A 5669-nucleotide genomic window follows, 5' to 3' on the forward strand; every position below is an offset into this window, starting at 1 on the left:
ATTTTGCATTCCTTTCCACTAACAGTAGCAGCCACTAAATATATGGCACCCTTTTGAATACTTCCAACATTTCCCAACAGCGTATCTTTGTAGTCCGTCCAAACATCAACTGGGAAGAACCGGTCTACAACTTCTATCCCGTGATGAACGTACTCTTTGTCCTTGCCACAAACGAGCTTGAATCTCATTTTCTTTAGCATCCGAAACCGGTCGGACTGGTCAGGATCAACAATCTAGGTCTCAAGATTACCCTCCCCAACTCCAATAAATATCTTGTCAGGTGTGGGGACGGAATCTGACGGACTATTATCACTTATGATGAAAAACAATATGTGGTGGACCACAGCTTCGTCTTTAGCATCTTGTCCCAATTGAACATTCCCAATTAATTTTATACCCTTAACCACGATCTTGTCAGATTGACGGTCACATCTCTTATAACCCAACTCAATACCATTAAGCAATCTGGTCACACCTTTATTATCAAATTTAACGTCCCTTAATTGTTCATCGTACAACTGCAACTTCCTTACCCCCCTCTTAGTCTTCTTAATATAACGCGGAATATTCTGAACGTACCATCGGCGAATGTACGTCGCCTTAAAAGGTGCACGACCACGGTAACTCCGCTTATATCCACTGACCACTGGTGTCCTTGACCTCCGGTACGCAAAGGGGGTCCGATACTGGCTGCTTCCTATTCCTTCCATTTTTTATAAAACACTCAAAATCTTTTATCCTACAAATTCTACTGATTCTCTTACCTCTACTAACCCTTCTGTTCAGACACCTTAGCTTTGATATATTTGCCCTCTGCTTCTCGTACACCGGAACAAATTTCGCCGGAGCTGACTGCCGACTTTCTTTCCACAGCCCTATTTGCCACGTCAAAAAGCGATTTACACACATTTGAGTGAACTGCCCGTAATTCTCGGGATACTCTTCTAAGGAGTACAACATTGTGTACCAAATAAATCAACAAAAAAGACAAAAAGAAAAGGAGGGACGAAATAAGGTACCAGAAAGCAACTTCACCACAATAGCTATCCCACTGCAAAAACATATTCCTTTATGCCATAAAATATTTTCTGGTACCAAATATATAGCAAAACTGGCCCGCGTGTAAGGACGAAGATTCCCCATTCAAAATAATTCAAACGCATTTATTTTCCCGCCTTTGCTTTATGTCTATCATTCTGTAAAAATATTTTCTTTACAGCCACGCAAACCACCAGAAGAGTGACACGTGTATAGCACTATCTGGCAAAGGAATCAAAAGTACTCACACCACTCACACCTGGGCCCGGGTGTGACTTCCTTTTTACTACATCCATACACGTGTCCATAAGTACAGCAATGGACGGCTCATATCAGCGGGAGGGGGGCGCTGGTAATATTAATACAGCGCCCCCCTAGTCACACCACTCACACCATTCACACCAGGTTTTTTAACTAATAGGGAGGCCTTGTATGGTTGGTGTGAGTTCACTGTTTACCACTACAAAATGCCTCGCCAAGCCTCTTTTCGTTTTTATGCCAAGAATATTTTTCTCACTTACCCACAATGCCCATGCCTAAAAGAACAACTCCTAGAACTCCTACAATCTCTCCTCCAACTAGCCTGTCAGCCATACTACATACTTGTCGCAAGGGAGCTCCATAAAGATGGAAACCCTCACTTTCATGCCATGGTTCAATGCACGAAGAAGATCCAAACCTCAAACCCGAGATTTTTCGATCTCACTAGAACCAACGGGAGGATCTACCATCCAAATATAGAAAAAATCCACTCTCCAACAGCAAGTAGACAGTATATACAGAAAGAGGGCGAGTTCGTCGAATGGGGAGAATTTTCAGCTAAGGGGAAAAATCCTTCGAAAAACAGAGATGAACTTTGGAGGGGAATACTTGGCGAAGTAGAAACGGAGGAACAATTCTTTGCTCTCTGTAAAGAAAGATGTCCCACCGATTACGTCACAAAATACCCCCAATTAAAAACTTTTTCGAGAGATCATTACAAAAGAAAGAGGCCCCCATATACTAGCCCCTTTAATTCATTTTCTTTCTTAAATGAAGAAGTAAAAAAATGGACAGAAAATAATATTTTGTTTGTAAGTCGAAATTTCGTTCAGTACGAGTTATGTCAAAATTGTTGTCTCTCCGTTTGGAGGGAAGACGACTTCCTTAGATTAGAGATACACAAAAACAATATCAATAATTTATATACTGACGAAGAACTCTCCTCCTCCTCTGATAACAGGAACCAGAGCAGAGGCCCATCCGCCCAATCTCCCTCTACCTCGAAGGACCCTCAAGAACAGGAAAAACCGCCTGGGCCAGAAGCCTCGGACGACACAATTACTTCTCTGGTAGAATAAGCTTTAAGGACTACGACCAACACGCCGTCTACAACGTCATAGACAACGTCAAATACTCGACAGTCCCTACCGAATTAATGAAGAATTTAGTAGGCTGCCAGAGAGATTTCCATGTATTTGTTAAGTTCCAACCAGATCTCACTATTAGAGGAGGAATTCCTTGTATTTTATTAACAAATGGGGACAGTAGTTGGTTAGATGCAATGTCCCCAAAAATGAGAGAATGGTTTGATGTTAATGTAACCACTGTCATGATTAATGAAAAATTTTATTAATTTTATTTATGAAACCACTCAAAATTTTATTTACTTACTACATTTCCTTTATCATCAACTATTACATCTTGTGTCACATCACTATTTTTTACACTGATGATTACATTTCATAAAACATTAGAAAATTCTGCTGTATCCATAATAACTGATCCTCTACGATCAACTTCCTCTTTGCTAACACCAACCTCTGAAATCGACGGACCAGGATCAACATCACTAGTATCATCACCACCTCTGCGTACATCCATCTCTAACAAACTCAGACGACCTTTGCGTTCATGAATAACTGAACCACTTTCCCCAAAATCGGCGAAGTTTGTTCCGGTGTACGAAGAGCAGTGGGCAAATATATCAAAGCTAAGGTGTCTGAACAGAAGGGTTAGCAGAGGTAAGAGAATCAGCAGAATTTGTAGGATAAAAGATTTGGAGTGTTTTATAAAAACTGGAAGGAATAGGAAGCAGCCAGTATCAGACCCCCTTTGCGTACCGGAGGTCAAGGACACCGGCGGTCAGTGGATATAAGCGGAGTTACCATGGTCGTGCACCTTTTAAGGCGGCGTACATTCGGCGATGGTACGTTCAGAATATTCCGCGTTATATTAAGAAGACTAAGAGGGGAGTAAGGAAGTTGCAGTTGTACGATGGACAATTAAGAGACGTTAAATTTGATAATAAAGGTGTGGCCAGATTGCTTAATGGTATTGAGTTGGGTAATAAGAGATGTGACCGTCAATCAGACAAGATCGTGGTTAAGGGTATAAAATTAATTGGGAATGTTCAATTGGGACAAGATGCTAAAGACGAAGCTGTGGTCCACCACATATTGTTTTTCATCATAAGTGATAATAGTCCGTCAGATTCCGTCCCCACACCTGACAAGATATTTATTGGAGTTGGGGAGGGTAATCCTGAGACTTGGATTGTTGATCCAGACCAGTCCGAAACCACCAGAAGAGCAACACGTGTATAGCACTATCTGGCAAAAGAATCAAAAGTACTCACACCACTCACACCTGGGCCCGGGTGTGACTTCCTTTTTACAACATCCATACACGTGTCCATACTCCAGGGCGAATGTACGGTACGTTCAGAATATTCTGTGTTATATTAAGAAGACTAAGAGGGGAGTAAGGAAGTTGCAGTTGTACGATGAACAATTAAGGGACGTTAAATTTGATAACAAAGGTGTGGCCAGATTGCTTAATGGTATTGAGTTGGGTAATAAGAGATGTGACCGTCAATCAGACAAGATCGTGGTTAAGGGTATAAAATTAATTGGGAATGTTCAATTGGGCCAAGATGCTAAAGACGAAGCTGTGGTCCACCACATATTGTTTTTCATCATAAGTGATAATAGTCCGTCAGATTCCGTCCCCACACCTGACAAGATATTTATTGGAGTTGGGGAGGGTAATCCTGAGACCTGGATTGTTGATCCTGACCAGTCCGACCGGTTTCGGATGCTAAAGAAAATGAGATTCAAGCTCGTTGGTGGCAAGGACAAAGAGTACATTCGTTACGGGATAGAAGTTGTGGACCGGTTTTTCCCAGTTGATGTTTGGACAAACTACAAAGATACGCTGTTGGAAAATGTTGGAAGTATTCAAAAGGGTGCCATATATTTAGTGGCTGCTACTGTTAATGGAAAGGAATGGAAAATTACTTTAAGGAGTCAAATGTACTTTAAAACTGTTTAGAATTGTAATTTTATGTATTCTATTTCTAATGTTCAGGTTAATGGAGGTGGACGATATAAAAACTGGGATTGTTGAAGGTGTTTCAACAAGTGATTTCAATTGTATTGAACTTGCGTTGCCTAATTTATTTTCTCAATCTCTGACATGCTCAGACGACCTTTGCGTTCATGAATAACTGAACCACTTTCTCCAAAACCTCCTAATAACAAATCTCTTCGCCTCTCCGATAAACCAACAGACTTAGTCCGTGTCAGAATCGGAATGGCCTTCGTTGGAGGGCAATGCCAAACATCAACATTATCATTAGTATATTTTTTAGATAACATAACAATAGAGGTGGCCCTCATTTGCGAATCTTCTCGCATGTCACTCGTAGAATACTTCAGATATCCCTTCATTTTACAATACGTAACCCCCTTTTTAATATTTGAATTTTCAAGTCGATACTTCACCATCCATGGCACCTATTTGTCGTTAATTGAACAATAACCATTCCCATAATAGACTAACTCGCATTGACAATCCACTGAGAAAATAAACCACGCCTGCAAACTGTCATTACCGTCTAACCTCCGATCATAAATATTTACTCTGACCAACCCGCTAGCATTGGGTGCGCAAAGGGGGGAATATTTTATCAATATTTTATCAACCTAAATACTTTTTTTTTTTGTATCTTAACCGCAATTGAGAAAATAAAGTAAGCAATGCAAGTTCAATACAATTGAAATAACTTGTTGAAACACCTTCAACAACTCCAGTTTTTATATCGTCCACCTCCATTAACCTGAACATTAGAAATAAAATACATAAAATTACAATTCTAAACAGTTTTAAAATACATTTGACTCCTTAAAGTAATTTTGCATTCCTTTCCACTAACAGTAGCAGCCACTAAATATATGGCACCCTTTTGAATACTTCCAACATTTCCCAATAACGTATCTTTGTAGTCCGTCCAAACATCAACTGGGAAGAACCGATCTACAACTTCTATCCCGTGACGAACGTACTCTTTGTCCTTGCCACCAACGAGCTTGAATCTCATTTTCTTTAGCATCCGAAACCGGTCGGACTGGTCAGGATCAACAATCTAGGTCTCAGGATTACCCTCCCCAACTCCAATAAATATCTTGTCAAGTGTGGGGACGGAATCTGACGGACTATTATCACTTATGATGAAAAACAATATGTGGTGGACCGCAGCTTCGTCTTTAGCATCTTGTCCCAATTGAACATTCCCAATTAATTTTATACCCTTAACCACGATCTTGTCAGATTGACGGTCACATCTCTTATAACCCAACTCAATACCATTA

Source organism: Camellia sinensis, chromosome 5 (assembly GCF_055761805.1).
Source record: "Camellia sinensis isolate YWXY chromosome 5, ASM5576180v1, whole genome shotgun sequence".
NCBI classification, from domain to species: Eukaryota; Viridiplantae; Streptophyta; class Magnoliopsida; order Ericales; family Theaceae; genus Camellia; species Camellia sinensis.